The 18,094-nt window shown below is 30.2% G+C and overlaps 1 pseudogene; it reads right to left on the reverse strand.

The window, feature by feature from the left end:
- The window catches only part of LOC127121665 (uncharacterized), a 36,062-nt pseudogene extending 25,681 nt beyond the window's left edge, over window positions 1–10,381 (reverse strand).
- Window positions 10,382–18,094: the final 7,713 nt, after the last annotated feature.

The raw sequence follows: 18,094 nt of genomic DNA on the forward strand, positions 1-18,094 counted from the left end.
TATAATAAGCATGGAAGACTTATAATCCAACCACTAAAGATGAGGTGAGATTTACATCAACCACTATCATAACTTAAACTTATGACTAATGTTTATGAAAAAAGGTTTTAACAAAGGTGGCCATTGGAACCACAAAAACAACTTGAAATGAGTTGTATTTACAAGTTAGATTTATTTACAAAATGAGGTCAAAGTTGAATTAAGATTTATTCATAATGAGTATTTAATGAAAATGATTTTGAAAAGTCAAAGGCATAAAGCCTAGGATTCTAATTTGAAACAAAGTCAAAGTTTGCACAAAAAGAGTTTGACTTGGGTTAGAGTTAGGAGAAGAGGGCTAGTCCTAAAGCATACAAAGATAAGATAAAAGATAAAACCCTTGGAGTTCCTTTTCTTGAGATCATAGAGATGATTCAAGATGCCCCTTTCCTTTAGACTTAGCAAACAACAAGCAATCACACAAATTAGATTCAAGTTCCTAGGATCTCTAATTGGCTTGTCTCTCTTAACTTGGCTACTCGTGACAATGGTCCTTCCTACTATCTCAAGATGGAATACCTATCACACAAGAGAAAACATCAAAAAGTTCACAACACAATAAGAGGAATGGACAAAGAAGAAGTTTTGGAAAGGAAGTCCTTTCAAGTCAACTTGGACATTTTAGCATTCTAAAGGCCTGAGGCCTAGTTACTATTCAACAAATTTAGCATTCTAAAGGCATGAGGCCTAGTTGCTCTTGAACTCCTTTAAGCATAGCTAAGTCCTAATTCTAAGTCCTTTCTCCTTTTGCATTAGGTTCACACAAAACAAAGACAAAACAATCACAAGACAACAATATATTTATATACAATAATAAGCTCAAATGAGCAAAAGGAAAATGACATAAACATAAAATATGTGCTCAAGTGAGCAAAGGGAAAAAATAATATGAATAAATGAGCAAGAAGTAAATTGCAAGAAATTAAATGCTCAAATTAAAGTTAGTAATTAGTATGGTTATGTTAGTTTGTCATAAGATAATTTAGCGTTATGTTAAGCAATCGTAAGTGGACTAATGTAGTAGTCACACCTATCTGAGGCCGGTCAATAAAACTATAGGCAAATAAACACAAGTTAGAGATCATGACTAGTAAGCCAAGCTCCTAAAACTTGCCATGTCAAAAGAAAAGAGGAAAGGCCTTGTATGGACTTTAGGTTTTTTGCTTGACTAAGAAGCAACCTATCTTGGACACAAAGCAACTCACTTGATCTTGGATCAAGTTGAGTTTGATTTGGATCAAAGAAGGTTAAACCTCTCATATGTAAAGGCCAACCATAAGATATTAACTCATTGGCCAAAAATAAAAGAAATGAGATGAAGATGAAATGAATGGGAAGAGAATTCAAATGTCAAACACAATTGGTCAAAAGTGAATCAAATCATCATCAATCAATGCTAAATAAAAGAGAAATGAAGGTTACAAGTCAACAAGTCAAAACATATTTTTTGGTATTTTTTGAATTAAAAAAATGCAAAATAAAATGGACAAAATATGGTCAAACCTCAAATTCAATTCAAATCAACTTTAACAAGTCCAATTAAATTCTCATAGGTCTAACATGGTCAAACAAGCTGTGACAAAAAATTTCAACAATTTTTGAAATCATAAACTATTTTAAAACAATTAAAAATAATAAAAATAACACAATATGAATTAAAATCTCAAATAAATCTCAAACCAATTAAGAAATTGATGAGACTATTTTTCATTGACTTATCATGATCCATATGTGTTAAGAAAATATATTTGGATTTTTCAGATGTAAAAAAGTATTTTAAAATGAACTAAAACTATTAAAAACCAAATAATTCACAAAAAATATTAAATGAAGTCACATAAATAATTAAAAATCAAAACATGAAACTAGATTTTTCAAGAAAATATTTGGCATTGGTTTCATATTTTTGTGACTTCAAATAAAATATTTATGAATTTTTGAAAATAAAAGGAATTAAATGGAATTAATCAGAAAATAAGAAAATAGCAAAAATGCGCTGCCATTGGATCACTTCATTAATTGACATGGAAATGATCTGAGGGCTCAGAGGCGCGGTCATATGGTATACGTGAGTCAAGCGCATCACACATTGCATTAAAATAGGTCAAAACATTGAAAGGTCGGGATTATAATGTTTCAGCCAGATCTGATGGTGATAAAGCTCCCACATGGGGATGGTGGTGGAAACCACCATCTTCTCCGGCCAGACAATTGATTCCGGCCACCACGCGCAGGGATTTAAATTTCAATGAAAATGAAAAAGCAAGGTATCAAAATAAAGCTGAGGTGATGTACATCACCCCTGTAACCATGGATCTTTCTCAATGTTCCTATTTAGATAGAAACAAGAGCTTGAAGATCATGGTGCTTGATCTGAAACAACACGATTTGTAAAATTGAGACCACCATTGGCCTTAGGGGTGGCAAACGGACATGCCCGCCCCGTTTAGGCCCGTCCCGCAAAAGCCCGCAAAAAAACGGGGCGGGGCAGGGCGGTCATAGTTTAGGATGTGGGCCTAAAACTTAGACCCGCCCCGCAAAAAAGTGAGGGCGGGGCGGGGAAAGCCTGTTAGCACTGCACTCTTTAAGCCTAAAAATGCAAAAAATTATGTAAATACACGTGGCCGCCAAAGCCCGCGAAAAAACCGGGGCGGGGCGGACACATTTGAGGGTGAGGGCCTAAATCCTTGGTCCTCCCCGCACAAAAGTGCGGACAAAACGGGCATGCCCAACGGGCCGAGCCCGTTTTGCCACCCCTAACTGGCCTGCCTCATGCTTGAGGACTTCAGAAAACAATAAAAACCAAAGCAATTCACATTGTATAGCAAGATCCAGATCCAGAAAGTTTGGTGATATACCTTTGAAATGGAGCTTCAAACAGCACGAATTGTCCAAGCTCTTGATCCAATTTTGATTTGAAAATGTAATGATGATGCAAGGCTAAGGAATTAAGACTTGAAGATCAACTAATGATGTTGAAATTCAAACTTTAAATTGAAAATGAAAACTGAAATTCCTTTAGGTGAGGGTTTGGTTTTCAATCCAGTAGCGTTTCAGATCTCCTTCAGGTTTGATTTTTGAATGAGCATGAGCTTCTATTTATAGATGGAATGGATGCAAGGTGGTGTTTAGCTCGTGTGCATGAAACTTGGATCCTTCATGCATAGGCCTGTACAGGCGCGTGCAAAGCCCAAGAATGAATGGAAATGCATGCTGAGATCAAATGTAGTTGAATTGGACGTGCACAAGAGGCTGCACAAGCTTGCATTCCAAGTTATGATGTGAATTGCAAAAATGAGCATAAACATTGAGCTCTTCGAAACTCCCACATGGAAAATCCAAAAATGGTCATGTGAGTAATGGTTGGAAAGCTCTTGGAATAAGGAACAAAAGTCATGTTGGGCAAAAATTCATTTGGATTTTGGAAATTTATGAAAACTGGCTGTGAAGTTTTGGGTACAAAACATGTCTAATTTTTTTGCCAAAAGCAAGCAACTTCAAGCCCTTCTGTTTCAATGATGCAAGCCTCAAATGGAAAAACCTCCAAAATCAAAGTTGTAGATATTTTCAATATGATCAATTTTGACTTAAATTTTTCATCATTTGGATTTTTAATGAGAAGTTTATGGGCACTTGAAGTTGGACTTTTATCAAATTCAATGGCTTTGGTCCAAAGTGACCTATAATGTTTTGTATTATAACATGTATCTCTTTTAGGATTATGAAATTTTATCCAAAATAACATTTGAAGTAGACATCTTAATATTTCCAATTCATTTGGTGTCACCTAAAAATAATAAAAAATAAGGAAGTTAGGTCCTTGGGAAGTTGACCCAAAATTAGGGTTTTAGTCAAAATGACCTATAATGTTTTGAAATGAATGATGACCTTACAAGTTTCAAATGGATTTTTGATGAACATGAAAGTTGTTCATATGGTTCTTAAGAACATTTTTTCTCTTGGGGTCATCTTAATTTTACAAATATATCACAAGTTGTGTCTCAGTGATCCTCAGTTTAGTCAGATGACTTGACTGGTCAACTTCTCAAGGCCAAACTTCAAATCTTGATGAATGAATGATTGAGGATACTCACATAGGCTCATATATGCATAAAATAGTGAATGAAAGAACTTAACTTGATTAAATTTGATCATAGGTTGAGGTTGCTTCATGAGCAAGGCACAGTTGAAGCACAACGAGATTAAGGTTTCTTTGGGAAACAATCCTCAAGCCCTTTGGGTTATCTTGATCAAATTGGAAAATTGAGATACTTGGGAGAAATATATGATGATTAGGAACTTGTTAGACCATTGTCATGCTTGCCTTCATCTTCATCTAGCCACTTCATTGAGCTTATGAGCCTCCTAGGAGCAAGGGCACACATGATCACTTGAGCTTCAAAACAAAAGAGTTGGTGACATATTTTTGTGCTTTTGGTTAGTAAATAAATAAGAAAAGCAATAATATACAATACAAGCATGATTGGTGGTCTCAAACCACTCACACAAGTCCCATCCCCTGGGGTAAAGGAGCCACACATGCTATGATCCTTGAGGCAATGCATTGAGCAATAATATGATGCCATGAGGGATCTTAGGGTCAAAATTAGGGTCTTACAGGGATATTACACCTTGTATGGACGGAAATGTAGAACACATTTATGTTGGACGGAAGTTGGTGAAGAAAGGATCTTAGGGCCGAAGATTATTGAAGAGACTACCGAAAGGATAAGGATGGTCCGTGATATGATGAAGAAAGCGCAAGATCGCCAAAAGAGCTCCGCGGATCATAGGAGAAGACCATTGGAATTTGATGAAGGTGATCATGTTATTTTGAAGGTGACTCCGAGGTTGAGATTGAAAGGACCGTTTAAGTCACGGAAGCTAAGTCTGAGATACATAGGGCCATACCAGATTATGGAGAGAATTGGAGAAGTAGCCTACAGATTAGATTTACCACCTTCTTTATCAGAAATGCATGATGTTTTTCATGTATCCCAACTCCGAAAGTTCATTCCAGATTCTCTTCATCTTGTTCTTCCAGATTTCATAAAAGTGGAAACAGATCTGACTTTCGAACCTCTACCAAGTCGCATTACAGAACGAGAAGTTAAGATATTAAGGAATAAGGAGATTCCTCTTGTTAAGGTTCAGTGGGATGAATCACATCCGGGCGATGCTACCTGGGAACTGGAGTCAGAAATGCGAGAAGCTTACCCTCATCTCTTCCAGGTAATATTTAAATTTGAGGACAAATTTTTATTTAGGGGGGGGGGGGAGAATGTAATACCCCATATTTCCTTAAATACCTAAATTCCTATTAATTGAGGTAAATTGAGTTCCTATGTGCTCTAAAAGTTGTCAATTGGGATAAATAGAGTAAATAGTGAGTTCAGGTTGACTTAATTAATCTTAATTGAGACTGACCTTTTATTAACTGGGACATTTTGGTAACATTAATAATGGGTCAATAGCTCTGGTAGAACAAATATTACAAGTGTAGTGCCACTTAAGATATTTGTTACTACCTATGACCTTTTCTAACCACATGTTACTTGTGGTAAATGGTGGCCACATGTTATTATCTCTTACCAACTACCCACATGTGCCATTTTCATTTGTTTCTCTATGTATCAGTAAGAATAGAGAGAAAGATAAAAGCTCAAAAGAAGAAGGGAAAACAAGTCTAGTGGAGAAGAAGAAGAAGAAGAAAAGCTTGGAACCAACACCATCATCTCCATCCTCATCTCATCTTCAACAACTTCTCCTCTTCAATTTCTTGAGGTGGGTTCTAGTTAGAAACCCTAGATTTCTAGAAGATTAGGGTTGTAGAATCGTAGATAAATCATGAAAATCAATGCTATATGATGAGTATTTCTCTTGCTCTTGTTGATTTCCATGAACATGTGCTTTGATGTGTTCTTATGATTGTTGTGATTACATGATTTGTTGTGGTTGTGGTTAAATGATTGGATGCGTTTATGACCTTGAAATCCTTGTGGTTATTAACTTGGAATTCTTGTTATACATGTGTATATGAGCGTGTAGTCAGATGGGTGTGTTGGAAGAAGGAGTAGGTCTTTCTTGGAAATGGATTGACAAAGGAAAAATGGTGTTCTGTGAAGTGAAAATGAGTGTGGACCAATCGATTGGGCCCTGCAACAAATCGATTGCGCAAACCTTTTGTTTTGCAGAAGATGTGATTTTTACAGGACCAATTGATTAACAGTGTATTACAATCGATTGCACAAACTTTCTATTTATGAACAATGGAAAATTTTAGTGAGCCAATCGATTGATCCTCAGCAAACTTTGAAAAACAGAAATGTGAGAGGAACCAATCGATTGGGCCTCTACAACCAATCGATTGACTTATGTTAAAAACTTCAAAATCCATTTCTTAAGTGTTTCTAAATGCATTCCTCCAACCATTAATCATTTTTGATGCTATGCTTATGATGAATTAATGATAATGGTGAAAAATACATGATGAATCTAGTAAGTTAACCTAGGATTGGTATTAAGTGATGAGTGAGGTTTGTAACTTAGATAACATGAGAAGACGATATTCATTCATACGACGCTTATGTAGAGGTCGTGAACGAATTGTGGCCATCACATTGTATGGAACATGCCATTTTATTATTTGTGTATTGTGGTGAATGAAGTAACCTGTTATTAAATACATTAAAAAATATTGATTATCACTTCAAAATAAAATAATTAAGACATTTTTAAAATATGCTATCAAATAAATTAAAGTAATTTTCTTACTAAAACAATTATGTTAAATTTCCTTATTATAATATATATATATATATATATATATATATATATATATATATATATATATATATATATATATATATATATATATATATATATATATATATATATATATATATATATATAGAGAGAGAGAGAGAGAGAGAGAGAGAGAGAGAGAGAGAGAGAGAGAGAGAGAGAGAGAGAGAGAGAGAGAGAGAGAGAGGAGAGAGAGAGAGAGAGAGAGAGAGAGAGAGAGAGAGAGAGAGTTATGCATTCAACTTTGATTTTTTTTATGCTTCTGTATTTTTTTATTTCATAAATATAAGTTATTTCCTTTTTCAATATTGAATACAATTTGTTTGATTTTTTTTGAATTTTCTGTATCTCCCCCCCCCTTTCCCTCTCTCTCTTTTTTCTTTTCATTTTCGATATCAAAATATTCAATTTATATTATAATTTATTAAGTTTATATTTTTAAACAAAATCATAAATTAAAAAACATTATTGATTTATAAATTTAAAGATCTTATTTATATAAAGACAAAAATATAAATAAAAATATAAAGAGAGGGAATTCTGCAACATAATATTAAAACCTATACAACCATTTTACACCTAGTTTACTCAAATAACACCTCCCAATAGAGCTACCATTGTGATATGTATAATAATAAAAAAACACTATTGCTTTAACAAATTATAATATTCTACCACTGTTTTTAAAACATTTCAAAAATATATTCATCAATAAATTTTGACTATTATAATAATAATAGTAATGATGATAATAATAATAATATTAATATTAAGAATATATATATATATATATATATATATATATATATATATATATATATATATATATAAACACATATAATTAAAATGTTGAACTTTTACGAATGATTTATTCAAAAATTATGTGGAAATAGCCATTAGGGAATTTATAATAATATTAATAACAATAATAGTAGTAATAATAATAATAATAATAATAATAATAATTATAATAATAATAATAATAATTATTATAATGATGATAATAATAATAATAATAATAAATAATAATAATAATAATAATAATAATAATAATAAAAATAAATTTTGACAATAGTGAATATTCAAAACTAAATCAAAATAAAATGAAATATTTAGGGGATAGAATCAAAGTAGTAGTAAATATATTTTTTATGCATTATTATATGCTTTATTGAGATAATTATAATATACCAAAAGAATTATTTTTAATTAACTTTTTTTGAAAGTTGTTAGTTTAAAATACTATTCTTTTTATAAATTACTAATTCATTTTAAATGTTGGCATACTTAGTCCTTAGGTCCCTTAACTTTAAGCGAAGTTTCATGTTGGTCACCTAACTAAAAAATGTTACGTATTGGTACCTTAACCTCTCTTCCGTTAACGTATTTTATCCGTTCTGTTAGTTAGGGTGAGAAAACGTTAAGTATGGCTGAGGTGGCATGCCGGGTATGCAACCATTCAAGTTAAGACTCAACTGTTGTGTTATAAACCATTTAGGGTTCGTGTTTTTTAAATCTTCATCTTCCTCCTTCATTTTTCAGTGTTCCTACATCCATCTTCGATCTTCCATCGTGGATTAATTTGTTCATACATCCATCTTCCATCTTCCATCTTCCATCTTTCGTCGTGCATTTGTATTCCTCCATCTTCCATCAATGCTTCAATGTCTAAGAATGCAAGCAGTGTCTCAATCACAAGCTTTGGTACATCTAAATCCATGCTTCGTAGAAATAAGATAATTGAGTGTTTTTGCCAAGATGATAGAGTTCTTCATATTGTTACTAATGTGAGCAATGTCAACTATGAGAAAAAAGTTTGGGATTGTAGAAATTACAGAAATCACATGGACAAGGGGTGTAATTTCTTCAAGTGGTTAGGCGATGAATTTGTGGATGAAAGGGATTTGTAGCTTGAAATACAAAATAAGAAAATTAACAAATTGAAGAATGAGGTTATCTAGACTAAAGGATGCTTGAAAATGTCCATTATGGTTGGGATATTTAGCTTAGGGTTGAACCTTGTGTTTGTAACAAAGTATTTCAATTAGGATTAGGGTAACTTAGTGTTTTGTTTTTGCAATATGATTTAATCTTATGTTTATTTAATGAAGAATATTAATGTCTATTTTAACAAAGTGTCGTGTTTGTACATTATTCATATGTTTTAACACTGATACGTAACTCGTATAAAAGCTGGAACAAAATATAACTTGTTATAATGCATATCTATAACATTCCAAAACGTGATACAAAAAGGCATTATAAGCCATTGTCATTAAGTCATTATAAGGAATATCAATAACATTAAATAAAGGGATTATAGACCATTATCAATAAGCCATTATAACACACTAAAATAACATTACAAAAAGCCATTGTCAATAAGCCATTATAAGGCACTAAAATAACATTACAAAAAGGCATTATAAGCCATTGTCAATAAGCATTATAAGGCCCTAAAATAACATTAAAAAAGCCATTATAACGCATAACAGACATCACAACAAACATCATGGTTAACTTGAAATAGGTTTCTCACCCTTTTGAAGTTTTTTTTTCTTTTTGGGTGGGGGCTGACATGAAACTGTTGGTTGTGGTGGCTGACTTTAAATTGTTGGTTGTGGTGGTTGACTTGAAATTATTGCACAATTCCAAGGAGTTATAACCCTCAATTAATTCATTAATCTATCTTAATTACGATTTAGGTTAACATTTATTCATTGCATAAGTATTCAACAACAACATCTTTGGCCTAGTGGTAAGGCTTGTACAATTCCTAGGAGGTTCCGGGTTTGAACCCCATTGGTTACATATTTTAATTCATCAAATAATTAATTCATGTCAATAGATTGATAAAGTTTAAATAATCACACCTCAATTGTGCAAAAGCACCAGATAAAAATATTAGAATTACAATAAAATGTTATTGTTTACTTAACATCAATTTACTTACATTAAAACTGTAACAACAACTTCAAATTATATTTTAAACATATTTATTTATTTTGAAATTAAAGAAAATCGTAAGTCATAATACACTGAATAATGAGGCTTTTTAATTCAACTATGACTAGAATGACCTAAATGATAAAGCTTCTTGAATTACCCAAATGCCCAAAAATTACCTTAAAATTACCTAAATATGTGTCTAGATCTACAAAAGGGGCCACATAACAATCTAAATCTATGTTGATAGAGAAAATACATTCAGTTTCATACTAAACAACTCCTTTAATAATTGGATTACTCGTGATTTTATTAAAATATTATAAAAAGAAAAGAAAAAGAAAAAGAGAAAGATAGAATAGTAAGAACCTTAGAGAGTACATGAAGAGCGTTTTCTCGGAGATCAGACCTTTGAAGTTCAATAACAAGACGTTCCACATACGCCATCCTTTGGACATTTTCACTAGTTTGAGTAGAAGCATTGAGAGGAGCTACGAAAGACTCATCGTTGTTGATTGAGAACAAGCGAGAAGGAAAATTTGCCATCGATTAGATCTGAAAAAAATGGTGCAATAAGATATCAATTTTATCACTTTAGTTTGAATTTATGTATCAGTACATTGATAAAAATGAATGTTATATATATATATATATATATATATATATATATATATATATATATAATATATATATATATATATATATATATATATATATATATATATATATAGAAGATAAAAAGTTATTTTTTTATAAATTTCTTTTTATTGACTATTCATTATTTCTAGTGATTTTATTACTTTATTGAAATATTATTATTTATAATATTTATATTAAATTTAATTATATAAACTAGATACTCTATTTAGAAAAAAATATTGATAAAAAAAGACTTAAAGTTATATATTATTTAGAATTTTATCTTTATTGATAATTTGCGAATTTTCATTAGTTTTAATCTCTATTACTTCAAAATAAAGTACTTTGAATCTGTAGTAAAATATATATTGTTAAATTAATATTTTGAATCTGTAGTAAAATATATATTACTTCAAAATAAATAATTTGTGAATTTTCATTATTTACAAATTTAATTTAATATTTTGTATCTGTAGTAAAATATATATTACTTCAAAATAAAATACTTAAGAAATTGTTAAATTATACTTTCAAATAAATTAACGTAATTTTCTTACTAAAACAATTATGTTAAATTTTCTCTTTATAAGTAGATGAGGTAGGTCAAGTCATAGATATAAATTGATATTTAGGTTTCAATGTTTTTCAATAACATTTATTTGTATTTATATATTAGTATCAATAAATTGTTGATATTTATAAATTTATAAATTTATAAATTATTATTTATATATATATATATATATATATATATATATATATATATATATATATATATATATATATATATATATATATAGAGAGAGAGAGAGAGAGAGAGAGAGAGAGAGAGAGAGAGAGAGAGAGAGAGAGAGAGAGAGAGAGAGAGAGAGAGAGAGAGAGAGAGAGAGAGAGAGAGAGAGAGAGAGAGAGAGAGAGAGAGAGAGAGAGAGAGAGAGAGAGAGAGAGAGAGAGAGAGAGAGAGAGAGAGAGAGAGAGAGAGAGAGAGAGAGAGAGAGAGAGAGAGAGAGAGAGAGAGAGAGAGAGTATCCATTGATACAAATGTTTGTTCATTAGTTTTTTTAAAATCGAAAGGTCCATATTTATGCATTCAACTTTGATTTTTTTTATGCTTCTGAATTTTTTCATTTCATAAATATAAGTTATTTACTTTTTTAATATTGAATACAATTTGTTTGAATTTTTATTTTTTAAGATTTGTCTGGATCTCTCCCCCTCTCCCTCTATGTTTTTTCTTTTCATTTTCGTTATCAAAATATTCAATTTATAATATAATCTTAACAAGGTTATATTTATAAGTTTATGTTTTTAAACAAAATCATAATTTTAAAAATATTTTTGATTTATAAATTTAAAGAGCTTATTTATAGTAAGAAATAAATATAAATAAAAATATAAAAACTGAGAATTCTGCAACATAATATTAAAACCTATACAACCATTTTACACCCAGTTTACTCAAATAACACCTGTCAATGGAGCTTCCAATGTGATATGTATAATAATAAAAAAAATACTATTGTTTTCAAAAATTATAATATTTTACCACTGTTTTTAAAACATTTCAGAACTATATGCATCAATAAATTGTAGATATTATAATAATATTAATAATATATATATATATATATATATATATATATATATATATATAATATGTATATATATATATATATATATAAATATATATATATATATATATATATATGTATATATAAATATGTATATATATACATATATATATATATATATATATATATATATATATATATATATATATATATATATATATATATATATATATATAATATTAAAACGTTGTACTTTTATGAAGGATTTATTCGAAAATTCTATGGAAATAGCCATTAGGGAATTTATAATAAAAAAATAAATAATAATAATAAACAATTTTGACAATAGTGAATATTCAAAATTAAATCAAAATACAATGAAATATTTAGGGGTAGAATCAAAGTAGTAGTAAATATTATTTTTATACATTACTATACGCTTCTTTGAGATAATTATAATATACGAAAAAATAATTTTTAATTAACTTTTTTTGAAAGTTGTTAGTTTAAAATACTATTCTTTTTATTAATTATTAATTTATTTTAAATGTAGGCATAATTAGTCCTTAAGTCCCTTAACTTTAAGCGAAGTTTCATGTTGGTCCCCTAACATTATCAATAGTGTTATCGTTATTAAAAAAAATGCAATGGGGATGTGTTTTCATGGGAGATTTATGGATGGTTATTTAGAATGGTACTTTAGAGTATCTCCCACTCATATCATCCTCCGAGGTTGAGACTGAAAGGACTGTTTAAGTCACGGAAGCTAAGTCCGAGATACATAGGGCCATACCAGATTATGGAGAGGATTGGAGAAGTATCCTACATATTAGTTTTACCACCTTCACAATTGGAAATGCATGATGTTTTTCATGTATCCCAACTCCGAAATTTCATTTCAGATTCTCATTAGTCTGTTCTTCCAAATTCGATAGTGGAAGCAGATCTGACTTTCGAACCTCTACCAAGTCGCTTTACAGGACGAGAAGTTAAGGTATTAAGGAATAAGGAGATTCCTCTTGTTAAGGTTCAGTGGGATGAATAACATCCGGGCGATGCTACCTAGGAACTGGAGTCAGAAATGCGAGAAGCTTACCCTCATCTGTTCCAGGTAATATTTAAATTCGAGGACGAATTTTTATTTAAGGGGGGGGGGGGGGAGGATGTAATACCTCGTATTTCCTTAAATACCTAAATTCCTATTAATTGAGGTCAATTGAGTTCCTATGTGCTCTAAAAGTTGTCAATTGGGATAAATAGAGTAAATAGTGAGTTCAGGTTGACTTAATTAATATTAATTAGGACTGACCTTTTATTAATTGGGACATTTTGGTAACACTAATAATGGGTCAATAGCTCTGGTAGAACAAATATTATAAGTGTAGTGCCACTTGAGATATTTGTTACTACCTGTAACCTTTTCTAACCACATGTTATATGTGGTAAATGGTGGCCACATGTTATTATCTCTTACCAACTACCCACATGTGCCATTTTCATTTTTTCTCTATGTATCAATAAGAATAGAGATAAAGAGAAAAGCTCAAGAGAAGAATGGAAAACAAGGCTAGTGGAAAAGAAGAAGAAGAAGAAGAAGAAGAAGAAGAAGAAAAGATTGGAACCAACACAATCATCTTCATCCTCATCTCATCTTCAACAACTTCTCCTCTTCAATTTCTTGAGGTAGGTTCTAGTTAGAAACCCTAGATTTCTAGAAGATTAGGGTTGTAGAATCATAGATAAATCATGAAAATCAATGCTACATGATGAGAATTTCTCTTGCTCTTGTTGATTTCCATGAACATGTGCTTTGATGTGTTCCTATGATTGTTGTGATTACATGATTTGTTGCGGTTGTGGTTAAATGATTGGATGTGTTTATGACCTTGAAATCCTTGTGGTTATGGACTTGGAATTCTTTTTATACATGTGTATATGAGCATGTAGTAAGACGGGTGTGTTGGAAGAAGGAGTGGGTCTTTGTTGGAAATGGATTGACAGAGGAAAAATGGTGTTCAATGAAGTGAAAATGTGAAAATGTGGATGGACCAATCGATTGGTCCTTGCAACCAATCAATTGCACAACCCTTTTGTTTCGCAGAAGATGTGATTTTTACAGGACCAATCGATTGACAGTGTATTACAATCAATTGCACAAACTTTCTATTTATGAACAGTGGAAAATTTTAGTGAGCCAATCGATTGATCCTCAACAAACTTTGAAAAACAGAAATGTGAGAGGAACCAATCGTTTGGGCCTCCCCAACCAATCGATTGACTTATGCTAAAAACTTCAAAATCTATTTCTTAAGTTTTTCTAAATGCATTCCTCCAACCATTAATCATTTCTGATGCTATGCTTATGTTGAATACATGCTAATGGTGAAAATTACATGATGAATCTAGTAAGTTAACCTAGGATTGGTATTAAATCATGAGTGAGGTTTGTAACTTAGATAACATGAGAAGACGGTATTCATTCGTACGACGCTTATGTGGAGGTCGTGAACGAATTGTTGCCATGATTGAGAATGAGACGCATTGTATGGAACATGTCATGTTATTATTTGTGTATTGTGGTGAATGAAGTCACCTGTTATTAAATACATTAAAATAATATTGATTATCACTTCAAAATAAAATACTTAAGAAATTATTAAAATATACTATCAAATAAATTAAGGAAATTTTCTTACTAAAACAATTATGTTAAATCTTTATTATAATGTATATATATATATATATATATATATATATATATATATATATATATATATATATAATATATATATATATATATATATATATATATATATATATAGATATATATATATATATATATATATATATATATATATATATATATATATATATATATATATATATATATATATATATATATATATATATATATATATCTATATATATATATATATATATATATATATATATATATATATAGAGAGAGAGAGAGAGAGAGAGAGAGAGAGAGAGAGAGAGAGAGAGAGAGAGAGAGAGAGAGAGTTAGTATCCATTGATACAAAGTTTGTTCATTAGTTCTTCTTTTTTAAATCGAAAGGTCTATATTTATGTATTCAACTTTGATTTTTTTATGCTTATGAATTTTTTTATTTCATAAATATAAGTTATTTCCTTTTTTAATATTGAATACAATTTGTTTGATTTTTTTTTGAATTTATGTGTATCTCCCCCCCCCTCTCCCTCTCTCTTTTTTTTCTTTTCATTTTTGATATCAAAATATTCAATTTATATTATAATTTATTAAGTTTATGTTTTTAAACAAAATCATAAATTAAAAAATATTATTGATATATAAATTTAAAAATCTTATTTATATAAAGACATAAATATAAATAAAAATATAAAAAGAGGGAATTCTACAACATAATATTAAAACCTAGTTTACTGAAATAATACCTCCTAATGGAGCTACCATTGTGATATGTATAATAATAAAAAAAAAACTATTGCTTTAACAAATTATAATATTCTACCACTGTTTTTAAAACATTTCAAAAATATATTCATCTATAAATTATTGACTATTAAAATGTTGTACTTTTATGAATGATTTATTCAAAATCTCTATGGAAATAGCCATTAGGGAATTTATCATAATAATAATAATAATATAAATAATAATAATAATAATAATAATAATAATAATAATAATAATAATAATAATAATAATAATAATAATAATAATAAACAGTTTTGACAATAGATAATATCCAAAACTAAATCAAAATAAAATGAAATATTTAGGGGATAGAATCAAAGTAGTAGTAAATATTTTTTTATGCATTATCATATGCTTTATTGAGATAATTATAATATACCAAAAGAATGATTTTTAATTAACTCTTTTTGAAAGTTGTTAGTTTAAAATACTATTCTTTGTATAGATTACTAATTCATTTTAAATGTTGGCATACTTAGTCCTTAGGTCCCTTAAGTTTAAGCGAAGTTTCATGTTGGTCACCTAACTAAAAAATGTTACGTATTGGTACCTTAACATCTCTTCCGTTAAAGTATTTTATTTGTTCCGTTAGTTAGGGGTGAGAAAACATTAAGTATGGCTGAGGTGGCATGTCGAATATGCAACCATTCAAGTTAAGACTCAACTGTTGTGTTATAAACTATTTAGGGTTTGTGTTTTTCAAATCTTCATCTTCCTCCTTCATTTTTTAGTGTTCATACATCCATCTTCTATCTTCCATCGTGCATTAATTTGTTCATACATCCATCTTCCATCTTCCATCTTCCGTCGTGCATTTGTATTCCTCCATTTTCCATCAGTGCTTCAATGTCTAAGAAGCAAGCAGTTTCTCAATCACAAGCTTTGGTACATCTAAATCCATGCTTCGTAGAAACAAGATAATTGAGTGTTTTTTCCAAGATGATAGTGTTCTTCATACTGTTATTGATGTGAGCAATGTTAACTATGAGAAAAAAGTTTGGGATTGTAGAAATTACAGAAATCACATGGACAATGGGTGTAATTTCTTCAAGTGGTTAGGCGATGAATTTGTTGATGAAAGGGATTTGTAGCTTGAAATACAAAATAAGAAAATTAACAAATTGAAGAATGAGGTTATCTAGACTAAAAGATGCTTGAAAATGTCCATTATGGTTGGGATATTTAGCTTAGGGTTGAACCTTGTGTTTGTAACAAAGTATTTCAATTAGGATTAGGGTAATTTAATGTTTTGTTTTTACAATATGATTGTAATCTTCTGTTTATTTAATGAAGAACATTAATGTCTATTTTAACAAAGTGTTGTGTTTGTACATTATTCATCTGTTTTAACACTGATACGTAACTCATATAAAAGTTGGAACAAAATATAACTTGTTATAATGCATATCTATAACATTCCAAAAAGTGATACAAAAAGGTATTATAATCCATTGTCATTAAGTCATTATAAGGAATATCAATAACATTACATAAAGGGATTACAGGCCATTGTCAATAAGCCATTATAAGGCACTAAAATAACATTACAAAAAACCATTGTCAATAAGCCATTATAAGGCACTAAAATAACATTACAAAAAGGCATTATAACGCATAACAGACATCACAATAAACATCATGGTTAACTTGAAATAGGCTTCCCACCCTTTTGAAGTTTTCTTTTTCTTTTTGGGTGGTGGCTGACATGAAACTGTTGGTTGTGGTGGCTGACTTTAAATTGTTGGTTGTGGTGGTTGACTTGAAATTATTGCTTGTGGTTCTTGAGTTAAGGCTCCTTCTTCTACCTGAGGTTGAGGTACCACTGGTTGTGGCAGTTTACATGTGACTTTATTGTGACCTTCCTTGTGGAAACGACTGCAATTGATTCCATGGTTTGCCCTTTTCAAATGTGTCTCATCCCTCACCATTTCTCCAACTTCTTTATTCCTCTTTTTCTTGGGCCTTCCAGGTTGTCATGCTATGAAACATGACGAGTAATATATAAATGACATTCCCCAGTCATTACTGCAATTGTTTGCATCCTCTTAGTTCCTTTGTCATCCTCTAACAACACAATATCACAAGCATTCATTTCATCGTAATACTAAAGTTTATCTACAGTTGGAAATGTGTGTTACTTCGCATCCATCTCAAGACAGGAAATCCATTACACTTACTTGTGACCATAATGCTACTATCATATACTTCTCTTAATACCAAGGTATAACTTCCTCCACTCCACTACATACTCTAGAAATCCTCGTTGCGAACAATCATCAACTACAAGCCTATAACTTTGTCTTAATGAATCTTAATGGTCCCATTGTACCTTTATCTAAAATGAACCCCATTACAACGGTTGTATTACAACATCCACACTACTTCCACACTCGGTGTTCACTTGTCTTCCTATGGTAATTCTCTCAGTTCCAATTACAAAACCATTCTACTAGAATTCCTTAAATCCAACTTATTTGCTCTTCTCCTCAACCAGATCTCATACAACCAAAACTCACTGGAGCTTCCATTACTATATAATGTGCGTTATCTCTCTCCAACACCAACTCTTGTAATTGATCCTTAGGTAACTCAACATTCCATAATGGTCTCTTAC

This window comes from Lathyrus oleraceus, chromosome 2 (genome assembly GCF_024323335.1).
Source record: "Lathyrus oleraceus cultivar Zhongwan6 chromosome 2, CAAS_Psat_ZW6_1.0, whole genome shotgun sequence".
NCBI lineage: Eukaryota > Viridiplantae > Streptophyta > Magnoliopsida > Fabales > Fabaceae > Lathyrus > Lathyrus oleraceus.